The sequence below is a fragment of the Myotis yumanensis genome, unplaced genomic scaffold, assembly GCF_028538775.1.
Source record: "Myotis yumanensis isolate MYYU_CA2020_CCGP unplaced genomic scaffold, mMyoYum1.0.hap1 SCAF_18, whole genome shotgun sequence".
Lineage (NCBI taxonomy): Eukaryota > Metazoa > Chordata > Mammalia > Chiroptera > Vespertilionidae > Myotis > Myotis yumanensis.
The window spans coordinates 20,775,147-20,794,124 of NW_027223769.1; positions in this window are offsets into that span (position 1 = coordinate 20,775,147).

The window sequence follows — 18,978 nt, forward strand, 5'->3', positions numbered from 1 at the left end:
GACTGGGAATTGAACCGTGACCTCCTGGTTCATAGGTCGACGCTCAACCACTGAGCCACGCTGCCTGGGCAATCATAAGGGTCTTTAAAAGTGGAAGCAGCAGGAGAGCCGGTGTTAGATGTGATGTGAAAAAGGCTCAACCAGGTGTTGCTGGCCTCACAGATACCAAGAGTCAAGAGCCAAAGAATGCAGGTGGCCTCTATCAGCTGGTAAAGGTAAGGAAACAGACTCCCCCCTGGTGCCGCCAGGAAGAAACACAGCCCTGCTGACACCTTGATTTTATCCCAGTGAGTCTGTCATCGGACGTCTGACCTCCAGAATGGTAAGATCCTAGATTTGTGTTGTTTTGTGCCACTGAGTTTCTGGTGACTCCTGACGACAGCCCTGGGACATGAATACAAAGGGTATGCTCCAAGGAAATTTTCAGAAGTCTGGAGCGTTCCAGTCATAATGGCCACGGGCTCTGTGTTGTTTGGTGTGGGAGCAGCAGGGGGTTTTAACAGGTGGTAGTATTTGGAGCAGGTGGGCGAGGGCTTCGAGGTTCTGTGTAGCTGCCCGATTTCGAACAGGACCTAGACCAGCGGTTCTCAACCTGTGGGTCTCAACCCCTTTGGCGGTCGAACGGCCCTTTCACAGGGGTTGCCTAAGACCATCCTGCAAATCAGATATTTACATTATGATTCATAACAGTAGCAGCATTACAGTTATGAAGTAGCAACGAAAATAATTTTGTGGTTGGGTCACAACATGAGGAACTGTATTTAAAGGGCCAGAAGGTTGAGAACCACTGACCTAGACAGTCGTCAGAGGTCTGGTTGGGCAAGGTCTCCAAGGATGAGCGAGGCGGATTTGAAGGCTGTAGAACAGAGCAGTGCTGTCCAACGGGAACATCGTCTCTGCAAGTTGGTTGTCTGTCTTCAGAGAATATGTTTTATGCTTTTTCTCTGTCCTCCAAAACTCAGACTTTAAACAAAAACTTAAGTGTTGCTCAAGAAACATTATTGTTGATTATTGTTTTGGTTGTTCATCTCATCTTCTCATTGAACATTTGCTTAACCATATCGTTTTCAATGACATGTGAGAATGTGTCACAGATAAAACCCAACAAAATACAACACATTCATGGAATCGTTAAACTTATCAGTAGTCCTGGTGTTTTGTTAGTTGCATGTGAAATTTTAGAACAACCTTTTTTTTTTTTTCCGATGGGAATTGTATTGGTCTGTTAGCTCATGGAAAATAAAAAGACAATTGAAATACACATTGTTTGTTTCAAAATGAGGGAAACAGAAAATAATTCGCAACAAGAAAAGATCACCCAAAGGCAAGAAGCCAAAAGAACAATAGTGGTTAGCATGCTAATATAATAAATCTTAGCCTAAATCCTTTCTCTTACATTTAAACAAAAGGGCAATAATAATTCTATTTCATAAGAATATCCATGGGAGTTACACATTAAAATATTTTTTTTTCTAGGCAGTACTTGGATTTTCCTGTTCTGTCATCTGTTTTTGAAACAATTTAATATCTGGTAACATCTGCTCAGTCTGCATAATCTGTATTTCATACTCTGAATGGAACATGTGGCAGCATATAAGAACACATTGCCACTGTTGTTAAGGATTCTTTTATTTATTGACTATATTTATAACTTTCTATTCTCCCCAAAGGAACAAAATCCAATAAAATAAAAATAAGAAATTGGGGCAAGGAAAGGAAAGGGGGAAGGAGTCCATATGATAACTCTGTGTGTTAATACATTTACCCGGACTGCCTTCCAATTTGGCTCTGAACTTCCTAGCAGCAAAAGCAAAATGAAAATGGGGAGGGGAGAGGGTGCAGGGGAAGGAGGGGAAGATCCTTTCTACTTGCTCGATGGGATGTTGCCTGATTCAAGAATCCTTCAATAAAGCCAGTTAGATCTTTAAAAAAAAAAAAGAAAAAGAAAGAAAAAAAGGAATTTAAATATACAGGATTCCCAGTAGCAGAAAGATAGAATAAAAACAAATTTATAGGGGATTTACTCCATCACTACATACTTTTTCATTTTAAATAATAAAGAAGATCTTTCAGCCAAATTCAATAATAGGGAACTCATATCTATGTTCTAAGGTCATGAAAACTTGAGCATATTTGGAAACTCCTGGAAGGCCTATTAAATGGGTATCTGTGTCCCAGCCCGAGTTTCTGAGCCAACATGGCCTGGGAATGTGCATTTCTAACACGTTTCTTGCTGATACTGATACTGCTGGACTGGGGATTGCACTTTGAGAGCCACTCCCCTAAAGGAAATTGATAGAGATCCCTTAGGAGACACTGAGGAAACTATGGGGAAAATCTATAACAGAAGTTACACATGCAACAGCCATTTTCATATGGATGTTCCTTGGGAAGATCTTCAACAAAAGCTAAGGACACAACTCTGTGGAGAGGAATTTTACTATACGCTCAGTTAACATAGTCTGACAGTGTTCAGCGTACTTCTCACGTGCTACCTCATTTCAAGGGTAGACTTTAGAGTTCCTAAGGGAATACATGAATAACATATTTCCAAAAATAGATTACTTTCTTTAAAACTTACTTTTAATACAAAGATGAAATATTATTTTTATCTATCAGATTAGCAAATTTAAAAAAATCATCTCTTTAAACTGGGCTTTTGGTTGAAACTACTGTTTGAACTCTCATATTTCTCTTCATTCAAAGGAAATATATGCATTGTTTCCAATTCAGGATTGGTATTTGTGAACACAAGAGTTTGCTTCCTGTACATCCAGAAATCCCATCCGAATGGTTATAGAAGGAACGAAGAAACCCTATTTGTCGTAGAATGGGAGAGGGAGTTTTCAGTGGGTCAGAGAAGGTTGTGGCTGTCTGGTGGTGGGTATGAAGATGGGATCACAGTGACCCCACTTAGAGATATTTTTCTTTTGAAATAATTATTGATCCATGAGAGTTTGCAAAAAAAAAGTATAGAGGAAGATTCCATACCGGTTCTATGAAGGGAGTTACTTCTCACCCAGTGTTCTCCAGTGGTAACATTGTGCCAGGAAGTTGATATGGGTACAATCCATAGAGCTTATTCAGAATTTATCAGTTTTACATGCAGTGTGTGTATGTATGTATGTGTGTGTGTATCTTTAGTTTTATCACATGTGTATATGTATTTGTGTAACCACCACCACAATCAAGAGAGAAGTATTCTATTATCACAAAGATCTCCTTTGTGCTACGCTTTATAGTCAGACCCACACGGTGCAATCCTGCTCCATCTCTAAACCCTGGCAACTACTAATCTGTTCTCCACCTCTTTATTTTTGTCATGGAACCATATAGTTTTGGAGTTTGGCTTTTTCACTTGGCATAATTCCCTTAAGATCCATCCAAGTTGTTGCAGGCATCCGGAGTTTATTCTTTTGTGTTGCTGCATAGTATTCCACAACATGAATATGACCGTTTGTTGAGTCATCTTCCTATTGAAAGACATTTGGAAGAAGGGGCTCAGAACACACCTGGGCAAGGCAGTAATAGTTGGGTTAAGTTTGGGAATTATTCTTTCCTGGAGCCTCAGAGACATCCCTGGCTTGGGTTCGGTACATTACAGAGGGTAAGGGTTGGAGGAGAGGCAGGAATCGGGGTGCGTATTAGAAGAGCTCTGTAGAACTTAGGTCTGGGTGTTAGTGTCCCAGAGTAAAGCATTCTGTGAACTGACGTTTGTTGAGGGATGGGGCGACCTGCCTGCCTGCTTTGGACTGGTTTACCCCACATTGAAACCTGCTTATTCATAGGCTGCTCCCTGAGTTCCTGGTCTGTCCCCGGATTCAGGGAAGAGGTCTATTGGGGGGAGGGAGGATAAACCTACTAAAAAAAACCCCAGAGACTCACCTCAGTGACATATTAATTGATTAATTGATCTATATTAATTGATTCTTGAACATGTACAGCAAGACCACCAGACAGTTAAGGGAAATCAATGATAGAGGAGGACCAAGATGAACAAATAGAACACCTAATTCTAAAAGAAGGACTAATTCAAGGAAAGGGAGAGAAATTTAACAAAGCCTAATTGTATTAGTGTTAGCATAGGCAGCTAGTTAGTTATTACAAAAGAGAAGGGAACTAAACTGGCCAAGCCTGATTGTCTAGGAAGCTACAGCTTCCAGACACTGTAGGGGACAGCGCATTGCCAAGGGAATGAACACCCCTCCCTCCCCTCTGAGTAGGGAGGAAGGTGGCTTTCCAGTCTCCCCAGGGAACAGCCCTTCGTCCCCAGATTTTTTTGGGGCGGGGGGGGGGGGTGAGGGGAAAGGAGAACCAGGAAAGGGGAAATTCCTCTGCTGAGGCATGTGCTACAGAAGCCAAAATAGAGACATAAAGGGGAGAGTCAAGCCTGGGAAAATCCAGGAGAGGGATTGGAGGGGGGCAGGGGCAGCACGAACCTGCGCGGAATTAGGAAGAATATTGGTTAGTTTAAAAGAAAGCTTTCTCCTTCCCAAACCCAAGGACATACGGGGAAAGGTAACAGAGGCCCGAGGTTGCTTTGTTCGCACACACTCTCTGTAGCAGCCATGAGCGCCTGGCAGCAGCGCGGGCCCAAGCCCAGGCAGAGACGGAGCTGGACAAATACTGAAGCTTCGGATGCAATGCTGGAGAAATGGCGCAGCATCTCCAAGCCCTGGCCCTTCTGGGGCTGGTGAGGACAAGTGTGGGCCTGCGGCTCCAAAGGCTGGACTTCTTTCGCAGCGAGCCACAGCTTAGCCACCCGGTCATGGGTGGGACACCGGGCACCTGTTTTCACCCCAATAAACCTTGCCATGATTTATTGCTCACGTCCTCTTACGTGTGAGTTTCCAAAATGCGTTTCTTGCGACTTCACAAGAACCTATGACTCTGACTCTGTAGAATAATCCTACTAGCAATTGTGGCCGTATAAAAGAGGAGCCTACTATAAAAGAGAAGAAATAGGGAAATTAAACTTCTAAATCAGTGGTCTGAACCTGGGGTGATTAACAATGTCTGGAGACGATTTTGGTTGTGACGACTGGGGACAGTGCTATTGGTGTCCAGCCGGAGGAGACCAGGGATGCTGCTAAACATCCTTCAAGGCAGAAGATAGTTCCCCATCACAAAGGATCGTCTGTCCAAAAATGTCAATGGTACCAAAGTGAGCAATCTTGCTCTGAAGCAAAACTATTATTGCCACCATAGTATTAATCAAGAAAGAAATATTATTTGACACCTGGGTGAAGCATTTTAAATAATTTCTCAGAATAGAAAGAAAGTGATATAGAGAAAACATGGGCAAAACATTGACATAGAGAATCAAAATATGAGGGCCCAGTTCCCAACAAGTAGAAGTTCCCCAAAGAGAGCATAGAGACAATGGAAATGAGGAAATAATCAAAGATATAATAGAAGACAATTTTCCAGTGCTGAGTAGACACTAGGCTCAAATCAGGATGACAGAAAAAAGACCCATAACCAGATGCAACTCGGCTACATTTTAGGGCACCAAGGAGAAAGAGACTATTAAAATATTAGGAGAAGTTGGGTGAAGTATATGGAAACTCAACAATTCTTGTAATTTTTATGTCTGAAATTAGTTCAAAGTAAATAATTCTGAAAAGTTTCCATTTTGGTTTCCAATTTTCTTTTTATCAAAATTAACTCCATGGAGACCATCCTTATAGATAGACCTTTATAGAAGACAGTTCGCTGATGGGTCTTAGAACCTTTCTTAGTCTAAAGCCATTTCATTACTCACACCTCAGACTTACTGAGGAATTGGTGCCAAAACACTGCTCCTTCTTTCATAGTTCCCTTTTGTGTTATCATGGAAAGGAACCTTAGTGGGTATGCAGGCAGATAACAGGTTTATTCTATAGAGGAAGAAGCTCTATACAAGTTCATAATCCAAGGTCATGGAGTGAGGACATCTGATCATAGACAATGGGCATTTGAAACAGGACCCAACCTATAGCAAGCCTCTGGTATGCTAAGGTTTTGTCTGAACCACACCTCTGTTAATTTTAATGGATAGTGCTCGAATTTATAAAGTCTTTCTTCCTATGCTTTCTTAATGGTTCTTTGTTTATACCTCTAAATGTTCTTGTAGTTTTCCTGAGCATTATGTTATTAATGCACATTGCCATCTTGTTAAGGATAACTTCTCATCTTGCAAAGCACAATCTCAAAAAGTTAGAATTAAATTAGTGTTAATAAATTCACTCAGCAGATATTTAATGAGCACCTACTATGTACAGGGGTTATTTAAGGGGATCTACATGAACAAGATAAAGTCCTTGCCTTGGGAGTTTACATTTTGTAGAGAGAGACACAGTAAACTAATAGATAGAACATCAGGCAACTAGAAATGCACAGAGAAAACTAAATCTTGGTGGAGGGTGATTAACTTGCTATTTTAGGTAGAGCAGGCAGAAAAGGCAGTGCATCCAGAAACACTGTTTTCAGGAAAAAAATCTGTGGTCTTCTTATCACCTTTGGTTCGCCTTATCAGCGAAGATTGAGAAATATATAGTCACTTTTCATTGCTTTATCCCTGTTAGTACTGCCTCTGGGAAAGGTAATTGGACTCTGAAATTCCAAGATCTTTTGTAGGGCTGGACTCCTATGACAAGAGACATACTGCAGAGCAGCAGAGATTCTTATCAGAAAATGTTATGAACCTCAGAATACTCTAATTTTCAGGTAGAAAATTACAATTCTCATGAAAGCGTCTCCATGAACTCGTTCCTTCCACTCCCATTGTGGGATGGTGTGCATGTGTGTGTGCATTGAGATGTTACTTGTGTGTTTGAGGTTGTGCCTGAGAGTTGGCTCACTGATTCCCCTTGTTGCTGGCTGATGCGATCATGGACAGACAAGCGGTGGAAATGAAGGAGGCAAAGGGCACTTATGCAAATACCTGATCCACTCCTGGGCTTTTGCTGTTGTGTGTTCATGATTTTAAAACGTGAGATGCAGGTATTCACAACTTGCCTCTTCCTTCCCTCCCTTATTCTGCTGTGTGGGAGACACCCTGTGGCCACTGTTACCCAGGAGATGCTCTGGGACTTTAGCCAACATCCCAGTTGATCTTCCAGATGACACCGGCCCCAAATTCCATCCACGTTGGCATGAAAGACCCCAAGAAAGACCAGCAGAATTATCCAGCCAGCCCAGCCAACCCATAGAACCAAATGGCTATGCGAAGCAACTATTTTGAAGTGACTTACCATGCAATTATTGGTAAACAGAATAGGCTACAAACTCAATTTATCCACTACATGAGCTGCTAAAATGGCATTGCCTTTTGCAGTATTTTTCTGAAAACAACAAACATGGTGCCAATGCTTTGAGCTAGATGCCAACTGGCACCAGAAAATATGGAGCAGCCTTCGAGAGGAGGATTCAAAGAATGCCTTTTGCTACAAGCAAAATACTTTGATGAATGTTGAAATTCAGGCCAATTCCAGGACGGCAGATCTAGAAGGCTGAGAATCCCAGGATGGTTTGAGGAGCACCCGGCAAGAGTAGCTGGACAGTGAGGGTGGCTGCTCCTGGTGGAACACAGCGGGAGGGCAGGAAGCAGTCCGGGACACCAGAATTGGAGGGTACCGTTTCAGAACTTACTATACCCAAGTATAGTTGAGCATGTCTTCCTGGCCCGCCGCTACCTGGAGATTTGGCTTATGGCCTGGGACTCCCCTTGGCCCCCATTTTCATGTTTTTCCTCTCTTTAATGTTAGATTCCTTTAGTGTAAGAACTATGCATTCTTTTTGTTTCCTTTGAGTCCAAGTAGAATCATTCCTTTTTTTTTTTTTAGAGAGTCCTGAGGTTTCAAAGCTGTTATGGGGTCTACTTAACCTGGATGTGCTACAATGTGCTCCTTCATGCAGAGAAAAACCATTCAATAACCTATAACCATAGCTTTTAAAGTGTATAATAAAACTTCTGAGGTTGGTGGCATCACCCACCTTCCCAGAAAAGGAAAGCAGAGAGGTTGGACTTTGCCAAAGGCAACGTGTGTGTTATGTAGGGAGCTGGAATTTGAAGCCATAAATGATTGATTCCTAAGGTGGCTACTGCACACTTAGGGTATTGTTCCTGTGTCCCTATGTATGAGCCTTCCATTATTACTAGTGCAGTAGGAGGAGTGGTTAGAGGAGGAGGTAGACCTGGGAACCTTCCAAAGAGGAGGCACCTGATAGACACTTTGAAGTCACAGGTAAACTTAGTTGGGGAGGTGGGCGAGGGGGAGTCCAAGGCAGAAGGAATAGCAAAATGGAATGAGGATGGGTTTGAGAATGCCCGAGGCAAGAGTTTCTAGTATTTCCTCAAGTATTACATTATTGTATTCTCATAATAACGTTGCAAGCCAATAGAGGAAATAGAAGTCATTCTCCCTCTTTCTCTTTCTCTCCCCTACTAGCCTCCTCCATCTCCCATGTTTGTGTACATGCAATTTCATTACCTTCATTCACATATGTGCAATAAATACTTGTATTCATATGCCGGGTATCCCAAAAATGTATGCACACTTGTTTTCTGATATCTCAATTGGTGTTTCTTTCTATTCAGATTTAAGCCATTGGAATTAATAATTATTCAAAGTGTGTATGCATTTTGGGCACCCTGTGTATGTAACATGTATGTCGGTGCCTTGTACAGCTCTCCTTTATGGCAGCAGTGTGTCCATCCCCAACTGCTGTAAGTGTTGGCTGCTGCTACTCATGGCTGGCCACCTTCGCCAAAGAATTATCATCATCCGAGAGCAGCCTCTTCACCCAGGAGGGGTGATTCCCTCCACCTGGGGGCATCCCAGTGCCTAATAGTGGGGTGATAAAGGCTGACCCTATTGTCCCAAGGTGAAGGCTATTCTGAGATATTTATGTGTTATGCTTCTGGTCTGTTTGTTCCCCCCTGAGTCAGGATAAGCTTAGACCTTGCCTGAGACCATATCCTTGTTCAGTATTTTCCCCTTTTCTATCTTGTTTCATCTCCCTTACAGGTTTGTCCCAAAGAGCACTCCCTCCATCAATCACCTGCCTCTGAATCCCTGCCTCAGGCTCTGCTTCTAGAGAATGTGACCTTTACACACACACACACACACACACACACACACACACACACATTCTTTCTCACACACTCATCCATACACAGACACAGTACACACACACACACACACACACACATATATATGTATATATATATATATATATATATATATATATATATACAATAACTATTTTGCAGATAATAAAATTGAAGTCACTGAAGATAAAAAAGATTTGACTAAATTGATATGATACATCAATATCAAAACTATGATGAGCCCTGGCCAGTGTGGTTCAACATCGTCCCATGCACTGAGAGGTTGCTGGTCCCATTCCTGGTCTGGGAACATGCGGGGGTTACAGACTCAATCTCCAGTAGGGGGTGTGCAGGAGGCAGCCAATCCATGTTTCTCTCTCATAGACGGTTGTCCCTCCCTCTCCCTTCCTCTCTCTCTAAAATCAATAAAAACATTAAAATTTTTTTTTCAAAAACTATGATGAAAAACCTTTTGTCCTGAATGCTGCAAACCTTGCCTTCATTCTGAACTAGATTGACTGTAGTCTTTCATAGTCATGGTTTAATAATGTATGGGTTTGGGGAGTTGATTAACGTGGAGGAACCTGTAGTTTTATCAATCCTGCAAGGTCTCTAGTAAGAAAAAAAAAATCTCACTCTGGTTGATTTCAACGAGAAGGGTGAACATAGGTAACTTAACTAGAAGATGGGTCATAGTTGTAAATGAACTTTGCTCCGCAGAGCACAGTGAGAAACACGCTGGCAAAGAGATGCTTTCTGTCTCCACCGTCAAACACCTCCCCACCTCGATGCATGGAAAACTGTGGAAGGGGGCTGTCGGACATGTTACACTTTCATAAATATTGATAGGCTGACAAAGAATTTTAATTTTGAGATGTCTGACTCTGATTATTTCTGAAACATAAACACCTTTTAATTCTCTCCTTAGGCCAAAGATCAAGCTTTGTCTGTCGGCTTGTAGATAAGGCATCTGGCTGTTCGATGTAATCCAGATTTGTACACATTTCTGCCCAGGGAAGCTAACCATTCAGCTGTCAAAGGAATGAGAGAGTGGCTCTTGCCTGGGACCTCCTTGTTTATTTTGCTGTTATCCTCAGCCAAACCCCAGGGGAGCACTTGTCTGCTCTACCCAGGAATCTCCCACCTGGGGGGCAGGGTAGGGAGGGTTCTCCTGAGTAACCCTCTCCTTTCCTTTCCTTTTTCAGATGAATTCTGATCTTTTTAGTTATTTTTTATTTTTTCAAATGAAAAATTATTTTATTGTGGTAAGAACACTTCAAATGAGATGTAGCCTCTGGACAGATTGTTTTAGACCTGACTTCTAATCCTAGTGCTGGTGTGGGCACAGTTATGTCATCTTAGACAAGTTAAATATCTGGGTCATCGTGTAAAATGTGAATAATGTACTATTATCACCCCAACTTGCCCCCACCCCCACCCTCGGGTCATTGTGAAGATCAAATAAGATAATGGCCCTGGCTGGGTGGCTTAGTTGGTTGGAGCATCATCCCATATACATCAAAAGGTTGCAGGTTTGATTCCTGGTCAGCACACATACCTAGGTTATGGGTCCGATCCCTGGTCGGGGCATGTGCAGGAGGCAACCGATCAATATTTCTCTCCCACATTGATGTTTCTCTCTCTCCCTCCTTCTCCCCCTCCCTTTTCTTTTCTCTAAACATGAATAGAAAAAATACCCTTGGGTGAGGATTAGCAAGAAAAATAATAATAGTAAAGAATAAAGAGAATGGAGTTTTCTCCTGAGACCTGTGGGAAGAGAAGAGAGAAGTGGTTTTGGGTAGGGCCGCAGCATCCCTTGCAGAGATGGAGGACCAGGAACTCGTCTGGGCTTCTGGCTGCCTTTCCAGGACTCTTTCATCCACTTGCACACCCTCTGTGGCATCATCCCCAGGTCACCATCCCTCCTCCTTGAACTTCTGTTCTTGCCCACATTTCTGGACACAATAAGAAGCATTGTTGGTACTTAGAAGCTACAGATTAGAAATCAGGAAATGTGGCTCATAGCTCTGCCACTAACAAATTCTGCCTTTCCACAATTCACTTTTCCTCATATAGTTCCAGTTCCTCATATGTAAAATACAGAGGATCAGATGCAGCAATGATTTTCAAACTTTGGTGGGGTCTCAGGGAGTTGGGGCGCCCTCCCTTTGTAGCAATGAATGCTTGGGGTGGGGTTGGAGGGAAGTTCTTCAAGTCCCCAGCCTCTCTTTGGAACAGTTCTACTATAGAGTTTCCACATCGGTCTTCATTTGACAAAAAGAAAGGTGGCTAAATTAAGTGTCAAAACCACTATACTCTGAGATACCTTCCAATGTCACTATCCCATGATCCTAAATCTCTCTGTGGCATCCATTTTTCTCCTATCGTTCTAGTTATTCCTTTTCCTTTTTCTTCAACTTTTCTGTCTGCTATCTCCATGTATTGACATTCTTTAAGATTTTGTCCCAAGACCCCAATCTTCTTTCCATAACATCTTTCCCCTGATGAGCTCATCTAATACTATAGCTTCAGCTACTATTTCCCAAGGGATGAGACCCAATCTCAAATCTCTTGACTGAGCTTCAGTCAAATATTTCTAACCATCTCTCAACTCACTCGATCTATATCGTTACATTTAACCCAGCACATTCCAAACCAGATTCATCCTCTCTTCTCCCTGCCATTCCTAAATGGATACTTTCCCCTGGCTTCCCTTTTTCTCGGTGGTTCTATAAGAAGATCTCTCAATAACTGGCGTTTAAAATTTTAGAGCAAAATTTTTATGACTCTTTCACTATTTTACAACATTCATTTAACCTCAAAGGTCTTTTAACTATACCTCTTCAACGTCCCTCCAAAGAATTTTTATTTCTGTGGATCTCCTTGAGTTTATATTTTATTCACCTCACATTTAGACAGTTAACATATTTCCCTAAAGTGATCTTTCTGTCCCCAAACGTCCTTTCTTCTGATCCCATCATAATCGGACCAATGTCTGAAAGCAAAACTCTTTGTAAGCTCTCATATTGTTAAATTACATCCCTGTTGGCTACAGAATAAAGCCCTGAAGAGTCACACCCCAATAAGGGTCTTTTTGGCCCTCTCATACCTTCCTCCCACTTGCCTCCAATAAATGTATCTCCTTCACTCAGACTAGTCCTCTAGTTACTTCCAAACAGGCCAGGAATCTTTATTTTCCATTCTGCTTTCAGATTTTCTAAGACTTGGTCTTTCCTCAAAGATAAATTTACATCCACTTCCCCAAAGACATTACCCTTAAATTCTAGCCATGGAGGTTTCACCTTTTGTTTTTAAAGCATTTACTTTAAGGCAGCTTACCTAAAGGGTGTTGGATTTTTTTCTCTCCTCAACTACACTTTAACCTCATCAAAACTCAGAAACTGAGTCTTCACTCTTGTACTACAGTAGGTGGCTAGGAGTGTGTCAGTTTTTCCTTCTGTAGGAATTTTTAGGGGGAAAGAAAGTAACTCAAGCCCAGTCAGCTTGGCTCAACTGGTTGAGCGTTGTCTTGTGCACCAAAAGGTTGCCCATTGACTCCTGTTCAGGGCACATACCTGGGTTGCAGGTGTGATCCCCAGCTGGGGCATGTCCAAAAGGCAACCCATCAGTGTTTCTCTCCCACATCAATGTTTCTCTCTCTCCCTTCCTCTCTCCAAGTATGTCCAAGGGTGAGGATTAGGGGAAAAAAAGAAAGAAAGAAAGTAACCCATTATTCCCTTGATAGCAGTAAATACCATGAGTTCTGCTAGGTATAGTATGTGTGCTTATTCATCTTATGGGTGAATATGGATTCGTCCATATTGTGACCAGAATACGTTTCCTTAATCAAACAGGAAGTACTAGAATATAGAGTTTTATCAGCCAATCTAGGAATTTAATAGTAACATCTTCAAGGAAGTCAACCTTTTATTTCTTTCTCAAAAGTATAGGTTTTATGTATCAATTCTATTTTAGTGGCATCCATATACTTGTACACACAAATGGATTAGCACACGTTAAATCTTTCTCACAGATTGGTTAGTCATAGATCATATACAAAACTCAAAGATGTTAGGTTAATTAACAGGATACTTAGTTTTCCCAGTTTAATGTATATTATTGGGAGGTATCCTTTAAATTGTCAAGACTAAATGGAAATCAGTTATAATAAGAAAAAGTAGAGAAGTGATTAAGTAAAGCAGGGTATATACACATCATGGAATATGGTATTATTAATCTTAAAATTATTAAATCACATTGAATTTTCAATAACATGGCTATATCAGTCAGTCTTTTTCTAGGTTTTGCAACTTTTCCATTATCATGGAATGTTGTATTTGATAGTGCTGATCTACAAAATTATTTTAAAGAAAACGTTTATTTTTTTTTTGCTAGAAGTATTTCACTTATTTTTCCATATTCATATGTGACACCAGTAAGGAAAAATAAAATATTTGCACCTTGCCCACGTTCAATATTCTGAGGCATGGACTATGTAGTGACACTGGCTATTTCTTTCATCGTTCTGCTATTTCTGTAACAGTTATTATTGGTGAAAGTGTTATTTGCTTCAGCAGTTAATTCCTATCTTTGGCATATATATTTTTTATTGATCATACAAGTTATGGAACTAACCATAACTAAATAAAATTAATAGTTATCACTATAACAGGAACTGCTTTCGATGGAATGCTCACAGTATACTAAACACTGCTCAACACCTTTGGCTAGTATCAAGCGCATACACAGTGTCTGGAAAACAACCGTTTCCATTTTTGCATAGAATCTTCCCCAACATACTCCACCCCTCCTAGACCTCTCTAGAGGGGCACGATCCAGTGGGACTGCTGAGGCACATGGCAAGAGGCAGCATTTCCTTTCCATTGCCAGCTGAGGTTTCCAGTGAAAATTAAAGATTAATGATGCAAGTATCTAAAAGTCAACAAGAAGAAAAGGCCAGAACTCTCCAGCATTTGTAAACAGTCTAAAGCTTTGTCCTGATAGCTGCCGACAGGGAAAGCCAATACCCACGCAATAAAAACCGAGGGCTAACCTTTCACCGTGTGTCTGGTGCTGAGCTTCCAGCATTTGATGAATGACTACCTTGGGCCAGGAAGTCACTGGGGAGCACCGGGGGTCTTTCATGTGGCTGGGACAGCTGTGGGCAATCTGTGCATACGACTCCCCTGCTGAGAGAAACATCTACGTGCGAAGGCAGCGCAGTGTACTTAGCAGGAGGTAGATGAGTATCAAGAACCAACTTACATCCTTGGATGAAATCTTGGTGGGATTTGCAACTCAACAGAACCAGCTCCTTGGCTTTTGATGTCTGCTTGTAATGAGATCATTTTGCCTCCAATGTGATATTTCCATGAGGGTAGTTAGGTTTCACTATACATTATTCCTGCCATCCGCATAAGTCGTAGGAGATGGGCCCTGCTTTCGCTGCCTCTCCCTTTACAGGGAGGCCCAGAGAAGCTCACTGACCTGTCTGAGCTGGCAGAGCTGGTAAGTGGCTGAGCTGGGATTTGAACGCAGGTCTGTTCGATCCCAAAACTTGTGTTGTCATCCTGTTAAAAGTGAACTGTGTAGCATTTGATAAATGTAAAACTTCTTGCTTTCTTATATTAAGAGCTATTGCTTTTTTTAAAATTAGGGAAGGCTGGTGCGGGGGACGAGTAGGGTGTGTCTCTTGACTCTGAAATCCAAAAAAGGGCCACATATTAACCTCTATTTCCCTTCTACTTTTGGCTTAATATCCCCAGTTGGATCAGAAATCAATGGAATGAGTTTCCCCTCATTGTTTTTGAGAAGGAAATGCCTGCTGAACTTTGACAACGGCATGAACGATGGCCAGAGGCCCTCGATTTATTATTCCTCTCTCAGGAGGGCTATATAAGTTTCCTTTGAAAACTGTCTCCTCATCAATATTAATAATCCCTTGATGTTGTACATACTTTGTGTTGGTCAAAATGCCTTCATATATATGAGCTGATTTCATCCTTCAATGTTTGTTGGAAGCATTCTCCATGGTAAGCACTGTTAAGTGTATTATGTCAAAAGACACTCAGTACAATTTCATTCCCCAGAGTTCAGTCTCTCCCCTAATCTGATCTCATGAAGTAGACCCTATACAGCCCCCATTATACAGATGGTTCTTTGCCTCAGTGTAACCTTCTGTCCTCGTCTTTCACAACTTCCCTGTCATTCTTTCTACTCCATCTGCGTTCTCACGTTTACAGTCGCTTAATCCTGACTTGCTCATGTTCATCTCCAAGCTATTGCGCACGTTCCACCTCTTCTGGATCTACTTTTCTGCCAGTTAGTCCCGATTAGACCCATCATTTCAAATTCAAGGTAAAGTCACCTCTCCGCCATGACAGTTATTCAAGAATTGGGTGACCTCTTCCTTCTGTAAACTTTCATTGTCCTTGTTGTCAACATCTTCTTTTTGGTACCTGGGATATGATGCTATTTGGTAGAAACACACTTTCCCCCCTCACTCTATATTGGTTTCATGTCATATCTATAACCATGGAAAGGAAAGGACCACTGATCGGTGCTCTAAATAACTATGTTAAAAGATTGTTCAACACGCACAATATTTGCTGAAAATAGCACTTGCGGAGTTTATAATCTGGAGACCCGTGCCCGATTTAACACCAAAATGTGTACTGTGTAGCCAGCAAAATGTTGGTAGGTGTGCTTAAAATTAATTTTAAAATTGTTCGCCAATATCTAAATATTGGGAGATTTGACATTCCAATGCAGATTTCTGTCTCCACTTGAAAAATCAGAAGTTCTAGCAGCACTTGACCGACCTTTTGCACAGTGACGATCAGCCCCCACCACGGCCCATCACCGCCTCGACCATGAAGTTGACGAGAGTCAGTGCCACTTATTATCATGGTTGTCCGATTAGTCCTTACAACGATGTTAAAATGAGAGTTGGGGTATTTCTTGTTAACTCTGACTCTGTGTAAGGGAGAAAAATAGCCTGAAAGAGCTTATGAGTTTGATGATGATGATGATGATGATGATGATGATGATGATCTTGGCAGAAGTGGAAAATATGATTGTGAGTTTAGCAGTCAAAGTGTGTGTACGTATAAACAAACACAAGTTGCTGTTATGGAATAAGTCTGGCCCACTGCACTCTTTGCTAGCTGGTTCCTGCAGGCATTTGCGTTTGCAACTGGCCTTTGGTCTCTAGACTCTAGAGCAGCAGTTCTCAACCTGTGGGTTGCGACCCCTTTGGCGGTCAAACGACCCTTTCACAGGGGTCGCCCAAGACCATCCTGCATATCAGATATTTACATTACGATTCATAACAGTAGCAACATTACAGTTATGAAGTAGCAACGAAAATAATTTTATGGTTGGGTCACAACATGAGGAACTGTATTTAAAGGGCCAGAAGGTTGAGAACCACTGCCCTAGAGGAAGGAGGGAGGGCCTGAGGGTGGGCTGGGCCCAAGTTCTGGATCTGGCCAGGTTACTAGTGTGTGACCTTGAGTAGGTTATGTCTAATCCCACTCCTCTCCGTAAAACTGGAATAGTGTCTGTGGAGTGATGCTCTCTTGATTTGCAGTGAGATGTGTGAAGACGAATAGTTGTCTCTTTGGTGTAACCCTACTGCCTACAATAGTGTCTTGTTACACTTGGGCTTAATAAGCACTGAATGAATGAATGAATGAATGAATGATGTTTGTGAAGCACCTAGCACAACGCGTGGCTCATAGCAGGCCTTTAGCAAATTTTAACGTGTTCCTAAGGAGTTAATCAGACCTTGTCATTAAGGACAGAGACTGGTCTTTTTCTTCTCAGCACCTAGGCCCACTACATAGCAGGTGATTAATACTCATTTGTGGCATGAATAGATAATGGCTAAGAATCCATCATTCAGCAATCTTTCTAAAAGAGTGTGGCATCAGTTACATTAGGCTGACATTTTGATAGTGGGTTTTCCTCCTCCCTGGAATGAAAGGGTTGGTCCTATGTGCAATGTGGTATAGGTCTAACCTTTTTCTTTCTTTTTCATAGTTTTGGAAGATGGCTAATAAAAGGGTGGTATCTTATGAATGCTTGTTTCACATTTTTAAATTTTTATTTTTCAATTATAGTTTATATTCAATATTATTTTGTATTAGTTTTAGGTCCTTGGTCGGCAAACTCATTAGTCAACAGAGCCAAATATCAACAGTACCACGACTGAAATTTCTTTTGAGAGCCAAATTTTTTAAACTTAAACTACATTGTTATTAACTTAATTAGGGTACTCCTAAGGCTTAGGAAGAGCCACACTCAAGGGGCCAAAGAGCTGCATGTGGCTCGCGAGCCGCAGTTTGCCAACCACGGTTTTAGGTGAATAAGCATAGTGATTAGGCTAATACTTTACAAAGCAGTCCCCCCTGATATATATATCTATATATCTGTATCTATATCTATATATCTATATCTATATCTATATCTATATCTATATCTATATCTATATCTATATCTATCTATATCTATATGTCAAGTACCCACCTGGCACCATACCTAGTTATTACAGTATTATTGACTATACTCCCTATGCTGTACTTTTTTGTTTCACTTTCTGAAGCTCATTTTCTCAGCTGCCCTTCACTTCCTCCTCCCCTATTGGAACAATTTACCAGCCAGCAGATGTGATCTAGATAAAGTGTAGCTGTCATGGGCATTCTTAGTAACGAAGGCTCAGAATGGGCAGGCTAACCCTCAGAGCCACGGGTTTATCATTACATCCAAGCTCCCGTCCTGTCTTACGAAACAGTGAGGTCGGGCCAGCCGTTATTTTGCAATCTTGGCTATTCACTGGATATCTTTTATGACTCGGCGTTCCTAAGTGGCCTTTAAAATAAAGGTTTCATTTCCATGTATATGAAAGGGGAAAAAATGAGTCAAAATATGCCTCAACATCTCATGCTTAATACTAGGCACGTCTCAACTTATGTAACTCTCAGACACTGTGAAGTAACCTTTCCAAGCCTCTCAAGTTCATTTTGTGATTTGAATTCAATCTTCGGCGTTTGGGGCTTGATGGAGGCTCCTAGAATGAGGCACCCCGGGTGCCAGGCTTCGAGTTGGAAACGTTCATAAATGCCGACTTATTTATCCACACCAGCTGCGAGCCTCCTCGTGGCTTGTGATAGCTCATCCAAAGCAACTTTGGATTCTCCTCTGCTCCATGGTTGCAATTCAGTTTTATTATCTCCAAGGAAAACACACTCCAGACTCTCGGGGGTTGTAGCGATGAGTTCACTGGAACATTTAATCTCATAAAGATGAGTAGTTATTCTATTGTTTTTATACATCATTCTCAAAGTAGGTGGTAACTGTGGTGGTGGCGGTTCGTGCAATTTGTGTGGTCAGGGAACTTCTCGAGGCAACAATGAAATATCTGCTATGAATATTGTACCGTGCAAGGTCTCCTGGGCCTGAAGGGAGAGTGGTAGTGTGGACACATAGTAGGTAGTCAGTCAGTGTTTGTTAAGTAAGACATTAGTTTCCATTCTTTGACTTGATTGACACATTTTTTTTTTTAATGAGGCTTTTCAAAATTCTCTGAGTTGTTTTCCTTGTGGCTCATCTGGCCTATGTGAAAATATAATCATTTATTCAATCAACCACCGTTCACTGAACACTCACTGTGTTCCAGGCGATGTGCTGGGCACGACGGACGTCAGTCAATAGCAAACATAATCCTCTGTGGAGTTTACATTCTTATGGAGGAGAAACCCAGTTTAATTCTAAGTTATAATTTTATCTGTATTTTCCCCTTCTTCTCTTTGCCTCCGTGCCATGAAAGAAAAACAAAACAAAAACAAATGTTTGAGAGAGAGGCAACGAGATAACCCAACGCC